We start from the raw sequence: 15,878 nt of genomic DNA on the forward strand, positions 1-15,878 counted from the left end.
TTGCAGAAAAACTATGAAAACCTCGTTCACTCGTGGAATGTTGAACAAAGATCCCCCGTGTAGCCAACACATGCGTTTGGGGCAAGTGCTGTTCCTAGTGAGTACTTATTAAGAGCAGCACAGTACACATTTGTTTCCCGGGTGCTGATGTTTATACACCACACTACCCGGTATTTATTTAATGCTGAGTCGGCCCAAGAGATCACACACACACATTTGCAAGCACGGTCTACCATGTGAAGAGCCACCAGACCGCAGTGGGTGACAGTTCACCCCATACAACACAGCCAACGCAAAGCCTGCGTTCCCCGCATTAGTCTGTTTTGCATGACTCAAATAGCGAGTGAACAGCGGTAGCAATTATAGTCCCCTAAGCTGTGTCTATCTTGCTGCTGTGGGGAGGGGTTGATAAAACACAAACCGTAAAAAAACATTAACCGTTTGCATAATCGAACCGGTAACCGACGATTCCCAGCAGAATGTTAATAATGAACGTGCGAACAGTTAAGGGGTTAAAGGCGCAGCCCGTGCATTTGCCAGTTCACGCCACTGCGGGCAAAGAGGGCCTCCAGAGACAGCCCCCTCGAGAGGGTAATTTGTTCTTCACCTCTTCCAGGTGACCAGTGGCTTTCAAGAGGGGGCTTACCCACATTTGACCCCACCACACGCGACCTGGTGAACGCGTTTCGTTTCCACTGCCGTGTGGACAGAGGCGGCAGGGGAGGTGGGTGGCTGTTGTCCTTATTTGGGATTTATGAAACTCGCCCCCATTGTTTCAACTGCCGCAGCACCTAGAGGTGGAATCGAACCAGTGAACCTATGGATCCCAAGTCCAGTGCGTTAGCCATTACACTACAGTACTAGGCCATTCGTTTCTCAGGTCACAAGGTCACATTGTTGTGTTTATTGCTTTTAAACGTGTCCATACGTGTTTTATACCTTCTGAAAAAGAGCTATATAGCTCAATTGGCCTTGCCTGGTAAAAAAGTGTCGTTTTTTAGCTTAGGATGTAACAGTTTTTTTTTTCAATGTGGTTATCCGTCATGCAAAATTGCCATTTTAACAACACTTGTATGTCAGATACAACTAAACGCACATATGACTGTCCCATATGTGTTTTAATGATCTAGATTGACAGTTACGATTCCATATGCAGGGATTTGTATTGGAAGGGTATATTCAGCGTATACTGCATATGCTCTGTTACAGTGATCTGTTCCAGTAGCGGTACGTGTAAAATGATGCCGTATAATAAAACAAAAACATTGTACTTATGATGTAAGAACGCCACGTGCACCATATCTCTATGTGCTGGGGGTGTAAGGATGCATTAATTAATTGATAAAATTCGATTCTAAACGGTCAAGATTAACAATTAAATGAATTTCACGTGTAAGCATGTTTTAATTTATGCATTTGCTCTCACGGAACAATTAAAACTGTACAAACGAGAATTTTTTTAAATATATGGAAATCGGAGGATTGAATCCCATTCATTTAATTCCCCAAGGGGTGATTTACATCCCTCGTGTGTACCAATTGCGTTGTACAGTGGATTTTAAAGACCCTCTGACGTCGATCACAAAAGTAGACCCATTGTATGCTCACATCATACTGTACCACAGATCAGAATAACATACATCTTGCCTTAAAGCTTTCGTGACTGCAGGAATTCATATTCTTTGGGTCTTTCGGTAAAGTCACGTGGATAGGTTCAAAGAAAATAAAATTATCGTTCATTGTCAATCCACTGCTGGATTAAATGCCTCGCCATGCCAGCCATGTACAGTACAGCTTGTTTCACCATACTTCACCACGTTGGTCAGTATGGATCGGTGGAGCGGGGGGAGGCCTAGGATACGTTCAGATATCACTCGCATCGAATGTTCGCCCCAGCCAGGAATTGAACTCGTTAACGGGTTTCTAGCGCAGTGCGCTAACCACAGTGCCACCACGCATCCCACCAAAACTCATTAAAAACAAATTGATGATTCGTCACTCAGACTGTGGGCATAGGTACCCACTCAGGCCTCGGCATTCAGTATCAATATGTTTTTATGTCTTAAAATAATAGATCGACGTAATATATATTGAAGTTGTCTATTATATAATTTGCGTCGAACGGAGACCCACATCGTAAATAGAGGATCTTGGCTGTAAGTTCACCAGCATTGATTCAGGCAAGCTTCACTTTGCTGAAGAGACGCTGAATGTTGAAACCAGTCCTTGGCATAAAACGTCTGGCAGTTCACCAGCATTGTTTCAAGTGAGCCCTTCGTGTTGGTGAGACTGTGTTGAAACCGGTTCGGCGTTTTGCTTGTCCTGAATTTGCGCTGCTGAAACTATACAAAAATAAGCATTTCTTATACAGCCCATCAGCTGTGCGGCTGATGGGCTGTATAAGAAATGCTTATTTTTGTACGTGGAGGAGACCTGTGTGAAAGGACATTGCTTATTTATTTTGTTAAATATCAATAATGCAGCGTATCGTATTGTATGCAGCGGTATTATTGAGATACGGGATCGAGTCAAACGCGGGGTGGGCACGGCTTCACGCAGACAGCCTGCGATGTAGAGCAGCATAATTATAAGTTAAAACAAGCAAGTGGAAACAATGTCTTCGCACAAGTATCTCCATTCACACGATTTAAGCCACGTCTGAGCACGGCGCTTCACAAGCTTCGAGAGCCACAAGGCACTCGCCTGCGACATTGGGTCACCCAAATTGACATCCCGGAGAGAGATTTGCGTTCTTCGCGCTTGCCCACCTACGCTTTGCCTTCCTCCCCAGCCACCCACCGCAGCATCCCCGTGTCAAACTCAGCCCACGTGTTCCCCGTGCTCACCTTGTTCCTCTCAGTTCCGTTGTAAAGTGAATACTTTACAGTATAGTGTACTCTATCGTGATAATGCACAGCCTGTTTTTGTCAGTCCACCACTGGATGAGGGTCTCCTTATGCCAATGATTGTATGTTTGACCATACTTAACCACGCCCGTCAGTGCTTGGTTGTATTTGTGTATGTAGAACTTCTTTCGCACCGTACTTAGCCAACCGTGCTATCGGGAGGTGCGGGGGAAGATAGGGAGGAACGTAGAAGTGCATTACAACTATGTTGTAAAGTTAATGTTGTGATCGGTATGAACCCTCACCTCTCCCATGTGCGTTGCAACCCAGCTCCCACGCTCCCACGTACACACAGCCTCCTCTATCAGCACTCCTACGGCCACTGAGCCACAGGGTCATGTCTCTCCATCTCTTGTGCTGCTCTCACAGTCTGAAATGGACTACCCCATTATTGCTGTCTGTACTTCCCCCAATTTCAATACGAACACCCGTCTCTTCTACACTCATCTTGCCTCACTCCCTACTCTGTAGTTGTATGCACAGTCAATACACGTCGTGCACATATTTGATATTGGCTGTATGTACAGACGACGTCAAGTCGAAGTGTCTCCCAGTTTAGTTTCTATCAGGGCTCATGGTATATTGTGTAAGCTCCAACTATTATGCACTCTTATCTCCCTGACCTCTGTATCTCCCCGCTTTTAAAAATGCCCCATTGCCCAAAACGTTGCCAACTTTATATTTATTTTCTATCTAGGGCAGCGATATTGACGAATGTGTTGAGTTCTATATACATACAGTACGTGTTTTCGTGACTATGCACCACGACCAATGCAGCGTCACAAAACTTGCGTTGAATTCCCCGTTGTCAAGTAGCAGAGTGGGGCGGTCACTCATTTCCGCTGACTGACCGGAGACCATGGTGGAAATTAATGATTCTGAGGCCAGGTGGCCACCTGCTGCTGTAAAAGAATGCTACTGTTGACTTCCCACGAAGTGGTACTCGTTTAGTCAACCCCAAGAGGGATGATGACCTGGATCGAACCCCCGAGCGATTGCGAGCAAAGTGCTTCTGACCACAGTGGCAGCCACGGTCGGATGTGAATTGTGGAGCATGTGTGTGCGTTAATGTCTGCTCGATGCACACAACACCCTCACAGTTTTTTCACGTGACAAATGTACAATTACAGTCATCTTTGAAATTAAGATTTCTCAAAGAAGTCCCGCCAGATTGTTATTGACATCCCTGTGCTGTTGTATTCTGTGCTAAGTGCTGTGAAGCGTGTAACTTCCACAACAAATTCCCCTCGTCAATCCACTGCTGGATGGTAAAGGTCTCAAGCACGCCGTTGTCAGCCGTGGTGGAGGTTTGGGTGGTGACGCGGTTTAGGACCAGCAGCCACCCTGATTATTGCTGCGGTGGTGTAACAACCCTCACAATAGCCGCCGTCTATTCACGGTCGACGTTAAACGTCCCCGCGAAGTAATTGGCAAAGATTATGTGGGCCACATCAGATAATGAAATTGGGAATATACACGGCAAGCAGCGGCCCCCTACTGCGACAAATCTGGCAGGACTCTCCCGAAAAAGTCATGGGACTCACTGAGGCCTTCCCGAGGTATGCAAGCGTAAATAAATAATTGCATGATATGACCACGCTGGTCAGTACAGATTGGCGAAGGGGTGCCCAGGACCGATGCAGACCACTCGCCACTGATGTTTAGCCGTGGCTGAGAAGCAAATTCAGGTCACCAAGTTATTAGCATAGGTTGCTAACCACTGCTCCACCGCTCCACTCTACCAGCACACGAACAGTCTCTACATAAAGCATTTGTTCTGCCTCATCTATTTATTGTCAATAAAATAGCTACATAGGTAGGTGCCTTTGTTTCGTTGATGATTGGAAATATTGTGCTGTAATATTTAACCAACTGGCTTTAGGGCTTTCCAGATCAACGAGCTGTGTACACACAACACGTGTAGAATATTGTCCTGCATACACCGCGGAGCCTAAACATGTCAGGTTACTTGATCAACTTGTTGTTCAGTCTTTTTGTATTCGGGGAAACTTGAGTTCATGGAGAAAGGTCAGGCATATGAAAAGGGTTCTCAAAAGTCCACACACAATGGTCAGAAACCTATTTATAGTGTACTGCCCCATGATGTCAATATGGTTTGCTGACCCTGCAACTAAGTCGTGCGATCGTGAACCTGAACAACGAATGATTGATCGTATAATAATCATGAAATTTTCCCGTTCTACCACTGAAGGTGGTAATGGAATCATCTTGTCATTCTTTGGGTTTAAGTCCAAAAACTAAAAAAAATACTTTGTAAGGATTGCTTTATAATAAGCCAGGCTTACGAGAGAGGATGTGTAGTTACTGGTGAAATGCTAGATGATGAATCATTTACTGCAGCGTGATGGCGCATGGAAAACAGGATTAAGGTAAGGCGCCTCGGAGTGGTTATTTGATGAAATAACCGATACAAACGTGAATTTTGTTAAATTTTAAGAATGATAAAATTAAAATCACGTCAACCAATCAGATTTCCAGACCAGTGTGTTTCGTATCATTTATTAAAACAGTGACGCATTTACTGGTTTTAATCTCCTTTGGTCTAATCAGCAGAGTGTGATCCCATTGAACAAATGGTACCGGGCTTCCTGATGTCCGACGAGAAGAGAGCCATCCAACACCATTGTGGTGGCCTTAAGTCATGTCCAGCAAAGTACTGTAATGATTTTCCAGCATCGTGGAAATTGTCTGAACTCCCTTGCTGCTGTCAGTATTGACGTGGTGTGCTGTATGTATATTGAAACTCTTTTGCACTCTCACTAGCCAACCGCGCTAATCGGAGGTGCGGTGGAAGGACAACAAACTAAACAAAAAAATCAGTTCTAAAGTAATGAGTTTAAATCTAGATGATATCAGAGTCCATAGCTCCAGTGGCTTCTTAATATCGGAAGAGCATTCCAGATGGCCGCAGAAGAGAATCTGAAAGCACGCGATGCGGTGACCACCGCCTTTCTTCGGTGGTTAGCCAGAAGCCGCTGCTGCTGCTGCGAGGATGACCGGACTTCGCGTGACGTTGGTTTATGCTCCTTTACGAGATCCGCAAGGTATTGTCGTTCATTTGTGCTGTCAGTGAGGGGCGCCAGACTCAGTGGTGAATTCTAGATTTGAAGCTTTCGTGACTGCAAGGATCCCTACTCTTTGATTTAGTCGTGTCTATCATTCTTGTCGTACGCCAGCGTTCTTCACTTACTGTCAGCGGAGAAAAACACTTTCGCCGATGAGACATCATTTTTTTGTTTCTTCCCTCACACATTAAAGGACGCGACCTTTCACAGTAGTACATTTTATGCTAATTCCTTTGTCAAGGCGTTTTTGTTTCCTCCCTCACACATTAAAGGAGGCGACCTGCGCTTGGCTTTCTTCACTCCAACGCTGTCCTCTGGACAGTTGGGTCCCTTCACCTGATGAAGGCCACTTGTGTTGTGGCCGAAACGTCGTGATTCAGTGGTGAATCTCAGGGTGGGGGGCAATGCCCGCCAGCACCCCCCACCGCTACCTCCTTGGGATCTCCTCTGGCTTGGCTGTGCAATTCCACCAGCCACATGTGGGAGACTTCCCAACCCACAGTGTTTTGAGGTGGACAGAAGGTGGCAGTAGAGGGAAAGAGGGTGACCACCTATCGCCACGGATGTTTTCAGTACCACTTGCAAACATGTGTGTGTAGGCACACCACAAAATACGGCCCCCATTGAGGAGTATCGCATCATTTGGTAAACAACCCAACGCAGGACCTTCTGTAAAAAGGGTCTTGAGACTCAGTGGAAATTCACTGACTAGAGACGAAATGCACGTAGCTACTGGGCAGCTGTAGGGGCAGTACAGAGAGTAGGATGATACTGCTTTGTGTATATAGCCGAGTTTTTCTCCTCTTGGGATTTCTCCAGGGACCCCCAATTAGTTTTATATCAAATGGAGAACAAATTCCTAAAACGTCCTGAAACCCAAATAGGGACTGATTGAAGGGGGGCATGCAGGCTCAGCATGTGGAGTCGTTCTTCCTGCTAACGTGTTGGTGGTTTTCCGGGGGTTTCGTGTCCTGCTCTCACATGCACGTATTCCTCGCACAAAGATTAGAAAAAAAGATTTGTAACGCATGGCGCTAAGATCATCAGCAGCGCTTTAATTAAATAAATGCGTTTAAGCAGTGCTTAATCTCAGTCGGAACAGTCCCGAATGCTGTTCTGGCAATTAATTTTATTGACTCGACACAATCCAACATCCAACATATGAACAAATTTTGTATGATGATAATGATGTCCATATCTATATATAGGGTACAATAGAAGATGCATATTATAGATAGGCGTACTTTGAACTCTGGTAATAATTCCTTATGCCGATAATCCTTACTGCAAGCCACCCTAGAGGCGTTCTGAAAAATATCGAGAAACTGAACCATGCGTTTGTAAGGCCTTGTAAACGCTGGTCCAACGTGTCCAAACACATGCCACCATTGGCCCAGCATTGTTGGCACGTTTACTTGGTCCCGGGTTCTTGTCACGTGTTTTTGTTTGTTTGATGGTGCACCGAGGAGATGGAGCGATGAAATAATCTTGCGAGGTGGATTGTTACATCGTAGGAGCGTGAGACGCGGCAAGAGGCATGGGGTGGCCTTCATCCAGCAGTGGATTGATCATGGCTGATGATGACTTTCTATAACCGGAATGAATTCCACCTTTTGATGTTGAAGATGATTCAGATGATGATGTTGATGACAGCTGGACTGCGATCAGCTGATGGGGGGGTGGGTGGAGGAAGTGCGATCACGTGGTTGCTCGGCTCATTATAAGGAGCGCAGCGAATGAAAGGGATAACGCAGAGGATGCCGCACACATACAGCCGTAGACACGTGTGTCTGCGTGTGTAGAGGTGTGTGTGTGTGTGTGGTATAGAGGTGTGTGTGTATGGTGTAGAGGTGTGTGTGTATATAAAATGAGAGGCGATGCAGGGCAGCGCAGACAGGGCGCGGATTAAGCATCGACCAGCACCGGGTGTCTGGTGAGTGATGCACTACCATCATCACCACCATCATCATCACCACCATCATCATCACCTCTGTTACAATGAGCGTGATGCCGCCGCCACCACCAACTACTTCGTGTGCTTCACACGGATTGCGGTGGTTTGTGCGCGATGTTGTACATGCTGTGTGTGTGTGTGCACGTGTGTCGTACAATAGTCTGGACACGATGATCATCGCTGCACATGTGTCATACAGTGTGTGCAATGCCTAGTGTGTGCAATGCACTGTGTGTCTCATACGTTGTGTGTGTGTGGAAGTGTGTGGATATTGTGTATTACACAATACCCCAGCGTGTGTACATGACGGACTGCAGTGATGTCTTTGTGTACACTATAAACGGTTTAGGTGTAACAGTGTAATAAGTGTCCATTCACAAGAGTGTATTGTGAGTGTGGATACAGCACTGTAATACGCAGTGTGTGTAACACACCGTGTGTTGTGTGTGTGTATACCAAACTGTGTGTAAACAGTTTGTATACACAACGCCTGTGTGTGGCGATGCACTGCGATACACATCGCGTGTATTTGTGAAATAGAGGGGGTGTGTGTGGGGAGCGGTGGCGCAGTGGTTAGCGCGCTGCGCTAAGAACACGGCGACCCGAGTTCGATTCCCGCTCACGGCCGCCAGTGACGATTATCTGAACCGGTCCTGGGCCTCCACTAGGTCGACTCAGCCTCAAATGAGCACCCGGTGTGACATTTAAACATCGCCACTAGGGAGACAAAGGCGGCCAGGCGTGGTTCTGGCCACCCACCGACCCCCTCGTGTACCGTGCCGGCCTTCATAGGTGCACGCTAAGAGCACTTGCCCCAACAGTCTGTTCAGGCTACATGGGGGATCATTGTCTTTGTGTGCACAGTCGCCTTTTGTGTGGGGTATAATTGTTGGGATGCACGTGGCGTGGGTTCGCGATGCCTGTGTGCGTGTGCATCCGTCTAGAGCAGAGTCCTAAACCATCAATACACGCTCACTGCGCACGATGTACACGTGTGTGCATGCTATTGAACGCATTACACACGTGCATCACACACACACACAGTTGTGTCATACGTGGTGTGTGCGTGGCGTGTAACAAACGCGTGCACTCTAGACGGCACGTGTTGTGCCAGCAGTCTGTGGGTGTAGCCGGGCACGTGTTGTGCAATCGCCTGCTGCACGGGCACTGCACGCACAGCTCCGTACTGCACTCACCACCACCACCACCACCCATCACCACAACCATCACACACCACAACCACCACCACCACACACCGCTACCACCACTACCACCACACACCACCAACACGCGTGTCGATATTCGCGATTTACGGTGTGCGGTGGGTAACGTGTGTGTGTGTATTTTCGAAGCACACGGTGTGGGGTTAACAGCGTGTGTGTGTGTTGTGTGCACGCTCTTCACCGTTGCGGTTGTGCAACGTTTCGGGCTACGCCTCGAACGCGGCTACCCGAGTTCGATTCCCGCTCACGGCCACCAACACCACCAGTGGCGACGATCTGAACCGGTCTTGGGCCTCCTCCCCACTCGACTCGGCCTCAAATGAGTGCCTGGGCAGGCGAAGGCGCCACCCATCCACCCGCCCTCCCCTTACACCGTGCCCGCCTTAATAGGGACTCGCTAACAGCACTTGCCCCAACAACCTGTTCAGGCTATACGGGCAGGACCTTTGTCTTTGTGCTGTACGCGTTGTACACGATTTGAGCAGCACACGTGCGATGTAACCCGTGCGGTATTTGCACGTCGAAATGCTGTAACATGCCGCCCCTTTGCGCCTGAGATGACACGCGGACCGGACACACTGAATGCCGTGTCGTTACACCCGATTCAAGAGCCGAATGGCTCACAGGGCTATACCAAAAATAAACTGAAACTGAAGTCAGTCGGCCTACTTGTGGGCAAATGTCTGCAGTGTACGAGAACGCCGTGTTGTGTGCATGCCTGCAGCATGCGGGGTGATTGCACGATGCTGCTGCACACGATGAACATGTGCGTTCACCATGGGGTGGGGTCGAGGTGTTTTACTGTGATGTCCAGCCGCTCCGTCAATCCACTGTTGGATGGAGACCTTCCGCGTGTCGGTAGTGTGTCCATACTTCGCAACGTTGGTGAGCGACCAATTTTGATTGTCAATGGCCTCCGATGTTGGCCGTGCAACAGAACTCACGGCGAAGTTGTGCTAACTGCTGCACCACCGCTCCATCCCGTGTTTCTAAACGTAGCAATATGCAATGCCTAATATATAAACTACCATATGCAGTATGCGCACATCTATCTTAACCATTCATAACATTTACTTTGCAAAATTGCATATTCTTCACCCCGTGCACACATCACAAGTGTATCTGTAATCCTTCTCACGAATTCATTACATTTAAATGTATTCACCTTGAATGCGTCACGTCTCGTTATATGCCGGATTTCAGACTGGCTAGCACCACCACCACTTAGGTGGGTGCCCGAGCCAAGGCTTGCCAGGTGTTGTAGGTCTGGGGCTGAGAGAGGTGGTAGCCAGGAGATGGCAGTGCTGAGTGTCACCCTCCTCCCCTCGTATGCAGCGCGGTCCCGGGTCCGGATTCTCTTCCCGTGTCCTTCCACAACAAAACCACTCGGTATATACACAATATATACATATATAATTGCCAATAAAATTGAATTTGCAATGTGGTACAGGTGTACATACGTGGCACATATAGTGCACGGTAGGGTGACACCAACCCACTGCTGGACGAGGTTACAGTTCAATAAAGATTTTAAAAATTCCACTCCAATTTCCACTCTCACCTATGGTCATGAGCTTTGGGTAATGACCGAAAGGATGAGATCGCAGGTACAGTGAGGGAAAAAAGTATTTGATCCCCTGCTGATTTTGTACGTTTTGCCTACTGACAAAGAAATATTCAGTCTATAATTTTAATGATAGGTTTATTTGGACAGTGAGAGACAGAATAACAACAAAAAAATCCAGAAAACGCATGTCAAAAATGTTATAAATTGATTTGCATTTTAATGAGGGAAATAAGTATTTGACCCCCTCTCAATCAGAAAGATTTCTGGCTCCCAGGTGTCTTTTATACAGGTGTAGTGTTCGACTTTACGCGGACAACTTCTGTCTTTCTTCGAACACCGCTTTATTTACAACATTCAACATGTCCTCCACACTCCACAGTATCCTGGTCACCACGGCTCGTTCGCCGTGCTCCGCTCGTCTCGCTCACCACCTTTGTCTCCCCACTATCACTTTACTTGCTTCGCCCTCAGCGACTCCCCGTTCAGCAACTCCGCACACAGCGTCTTCGCACACAGCGACTTCGCACACTCCGCACACAGCGTCTTCAACTCCGCTCACAGCGTCTTCAGCTCCGCTATCGCTAGGCTCTCTCCACTGCTGGCTATTCTCTTCAGCTCCTCCGTACACAGCGTCTTTGCACACTCCGCACACAGCGTCTTCAACTCCGCTATCGCTATGCTCACTCCACTGCTAACTACTTCGTCTTGCTTCACACTCTGTTCCAACTCCGTTTCCCACTCTGTCTCCAAACTCTGTTTCCAAACTCTTGTTTCCAAACTCTGTTTCTACTCTGTTTCCAAACTCCACGTCTTCCTCGTCCAGCTCCCAACTCCAACTCCCCCGCTCTCTGTGTGTCTCCCCCAATTTATCCCCATTCTCATTATCGCTAATTAATGGCCCGCGTGCCTCCATAGCTTCGCGTCCTCAAACACCTGCCTTTCTCCAGACATCTCGACGCCTCCTCGCCCTTGACAACAGCCACAGCCAATCACCGCCGTTGCTGATCCTCTGGCTTAGTTGGCCCAACCGTTACCGCATCATCCCAGCCTTTGCACCTGGCTGTCCTAACACGACCCACACTGTTCTCGCCTTTCCACAGGCTGACCCCAGGTAACCCACACTGTCCGTGTGATCATGCAATCGCGCAGTTCCCACAACACACCTTCATACTCCACTACACAGGTAACGAGCTGAGATTAGGAGCACACTCTTAAAGGGAGTGCTGCTTTTTGTGTTACGTTTGTTGTCCTTCCCCCGCACCTCCGATTAGCACGTTTGGCTACGTACGGTGCGAAAGAAGTTCAACATACGTACAACACTCCCAACACAGCAGCACCATCGCCAGTTTATTTCATAAGCACTTCTCACCACAGCACCAAACACAAAACTCGGTCACCGGCACTTCTCGCAACACAAAACTCGGTCACCGGCACTTCTCGCAACACCAAACTCGGTCACCGGCACTTCTGGCAACACCAAACCCGGTCACCGGCACTTCTCGCAACACCAAACTTGGTCACCGGCACTTCTTGCAACACCAAACTCGGTCACCGGCACTTCTCGCAACACCAAACTCGGTCACCGGCACTTCTCGCAACACCAAACTCGGTCACCGGCACTTCTCATACCGTGTTATACTCATCCAAATGTCGGTAGTGCAAATAAACATCATTTTAACTTCCATACCATTGATCATCAATTCTCAAGGCTCACGGCTATGGTTTGCACAGCAATTGCAACAGTCTGTTCGTTCGATTTGATATTCTGATGTGCAAAGTCTACGGAAAGCACACACTTCTGTTGCTAGCACAAACACAGCGCGTACATTTCCACAAGTGGACACGCTCAGGCATAGCGTTCACACAGGCTTAGTGCCGGCTTTGCACAGAACAATTGGCCCAGGACTTGATATTTTCCAGAATGCTGCTAGGCTGGTTTGGAGTTAGGGATTATTAGCATAAGGCACTACAACTAGAACCGCTTTTTTTAGTTTATTGTCCTTCCCCCGCACCTACGATTAGCACGGTTGGCTACGTACGGTGCAAAAGAAGTTATGCATGCATTTCTTAACCCAGAGCTTAAAGTGCTGCAGATACCGGTTTCCCATGCTCTATGCGGCTCCTGTTTGTGCGATTTCATGCTGTACATGTGGCTGACATATTTCTACCCCAAATTGACTAATTGCGCTTTGAATTTACTCATACCCAACGAATTTATTCGTACGTGACGGCTATGTGGATCAACGTGGGACACCTCCGATTAGCACGGTTAGCTACGTACGGTGCGAAGGAAGTTATACACATTGTGTGTGCTGCTTGCGCTACTTGGCAGGCAGCGGTTTCGTGCGGTTTCACTTTGTGCACCCTTTTTTGGAACTCATCTACCTGTATTGGTTCAGACCACAACCAATTGTTGGTGGAAATAAGAGGTGAGGCCAGGGAGTAAGTGAGCTCGACCGCTACAGGACCTGTGACTACTGTTAACATAACGACGATAAAGATCCCCGACGTGTGACAGTAGGTGAGCATCTATTAGCAAGATGTTATATCCCTCGCCTGGTATACAGGAGGTCATGGGTTCAGTCCCGACCGTGTATATTTGGAGTTTGCATGTTCTCCCTGTGGTCACGTGGATTTTATTTGGGTCCTCTGGTTTTTCCTTCCACATTTAGAAACATGCGTTTAGATTACAGTATTTGCCTGCAATGATTTTCCACATAAGTCACTTGGTTGAGCTATCATTTGTGGCCAGGTCGCTTCTGAAAAATATCTAATGTTAGTGGTTCTTACTTGGTAATATAAAAATAGTTATAGTTTAATAGCATCGCAGGCAGGTTTGCAGTTCTTGTAAACCTGATAGAAGAAAGGGGACAGGGTCAGAAACAGAGGCACTCGGGGAAGGCTTGAGGCTTGAAGACATTTGTTGAAGCAGAAGCAGAAGTCCTCGGTCCCAACGAAAGGAAGAAGTGTAAGTGGATTAGTGCTCAAACTGAAGAAGCCAAAGATTAGCAACGCAAACGTCCAGGAGGGGATATGTATGTATGTTGAACTTATTTCACACCGTATGTAGCCAACCGTGCTAATCGGAGGTGTGGGGGGAGGACAACGCCAAACTAAACGCCAAAAGCAGTTTTAAAGAAATGAGTTTTCAATCTAAATTATGTAAAAGTGCACCGCTCCAGTGGCTTCTGAATATCGGAAGGAAGAGCATTGCAGATGGCCGCAGTTGCACATCTGAAAGTGCACGATGCAGTGACTGTCTTTATTCGATGACTCGCCAAAAGTAAGCAAAAAAAAGTTGTCTTTTGGGTGGGACACATGTGCAGGTTGGGGGAGGGCCAGTTACAGAGGCAGGCATTACAATAGTTTCCACAAGTCTGGCAACTAAGGGGAAGACCAATGGATGACCAGATGGTGGGAGACTGTTAGGGCAGATCTTGGGAGGGAGTGTGTGTCCACTGTGCAGCAGCTGCAGGATGTGGCGGGAAGGGTAAGGAGTGCTGGCGAGGCGTGCTGGCACATGGCCGTCTTTGGCCACGGTGGCATCGTGATCGCTCGTTACGGATGCTAACCGTGGCTGAGAATCAAGCTCTCGGGCTGCCGCGTTTCGTGGCGAAGTGCGTGAACCACTGCGCCACCGCCCCACCTGGCAATAGCATACAATACGGGATGAGTTTCAGATAAAAAAAGTAAATCAAATGATTTACGCATACTAATTGTATAATGACTTGATATTAACCTGAGTGACGCCACGCATTGTCACGTGACACCATTTTTCATGGGAAAACGGCAGAAGTGACCTCATAGTAGTGACAACATTTTCAGTTTTCGGTTTAATCTGATACAAAATTGTAATCAAATGATTTGTAATTGTATGCCTGTGTTTCATACTTTTCAGATTAATCTGAAAATCAGAAGCACATTCCGTGTACACAACACTGTATATAGACATCATGGCATGCAGAGATCAACAGATTATACAGCTGTGAATATAGCCGCTTGACAACATGCAGAGAACGGAATTTGTTTACACAGAAGTGCTTGATAACACGCAGTGAGACGTAACACACGTGTGCATATAGACTTTGGATTTAATCACATGGTAAAAAAATACGTGTGGACAAACTTCCGATAACACTCCGACAGTAACAATAGCACGCTACAAGGTGGCGAGATGTTAACTACCTTGCCTGGTATACAGGAGGTCGTGAGTTTGATCCCAACCCTGACGCCTGTATAAATGCAGTTTGCATGTTTTGCACGTGGTCGTGTGGATTTCTCTCCGAGACCTGTTTTTTTTTCCCGTCCACATTTAGAAACATGCGTTTAGAGTGCAGTATTTGGTTGCTGTAAATTTCCATATGATAAGCCAATTCTTTGAGATGTAATTTGTGGCTAGGTCGCTTCTGATAAAGAGCTATAGAGCTCAATGGGCCTTACCTGGTAAAATAAAAAAAATAGTTTAGTTTAATATTATTCTCATCATGTACCCAATAAAGGGGTCCTGAGTCTCAATTCTCACGTTGGGAGGACCCTGCTTTGAGATAATTGGCCAGTTCCTATTTCACTCTGGGAGGAAACTGGAGAAATTCAAAGGCCCAAGGGAATAACACACAAACTGCACACCAATAGTCTGTCGAAATCTACTGACTGTACCACCTCCTGTAGGCAGCTCATGCACACTCCACATTTCCAACATCTGTGCCTGCAAGCGGCTGAATTACAGTCGCATAGTAACAACATGATCCACAAACTGTGGACCAGCACCCATCTGTCGTGGTGGACATTCTACATTCATATGGCAGGGGCCAATCTTTCCGTGGACAACTACTGTTGACTTCCCACAAAGCGGTGCCAATTTTATGGACCTTAAAAGGGATGATGAGCCCAGTTCTCCGGATCATACAAGCTGCATGATGGAGATAACGATGCTACATACTGCTTTGGCAATTTAAGACACCAGATAAAATCAAACTATTTAGTGCCAAGTGTGAGCTCTCAGAGACGAAAGTCCCTTTTGAGAGTGACACCGACCGGAATGTCGCTTCACTGTCGTCTCCCTACAACAAACTGGCATCAGATATTGCTCATAACAGGTGATGATGGCCCTTGGCTTCTGGTGGAAATTTATGTTTCTATGGC

The 15,878-nt window shown here is 47.2% G+C and overlaps 1 protein-coding gene across 2 annotated transcripts in view; it reads left to right on the forward strand.

Moving 5' to 3' along the window:
* The first annotated feature begins 7,688 nt into the window (after nt 1–7,688).
* Nucleotides 7,689–15,878, forward strand: part of CBARP (CACN subunit beta associated regulatory protein) — a 53,139-nt gene continuing 44,949 nt past the window's right edge. The window contains exon 1 of one of the 2 annotated variants that reach the window (XM_032970858.2): nt 7,689–7,925. The gene's annotated coding sequence lies outside the window, so the exon portion shown is untranslated. The remainder of the gene's footprint in view (nt 7,926–15,878) is intronic. The other variant, XM_032970857.2, reaches the window with a different exon arrangement.

This window comes from Petromyzon marinus, chromosome 44 (assembly GCF_048934315.1).
Source record: "Petromyzon marinus isolate PM22_M1 ecotype Great Lakes invasive population chromosome 44, UKy_Petmar_22M1.pri1.0, whole genome shotgun sequence".
Taxonomy (NCBI): Eukaryota; Metazoa; Chordata; class Hyperoartia; order Petromyzontiformes; family Petromyzontidae; genus Petromyzon; species Petromyzon marinus.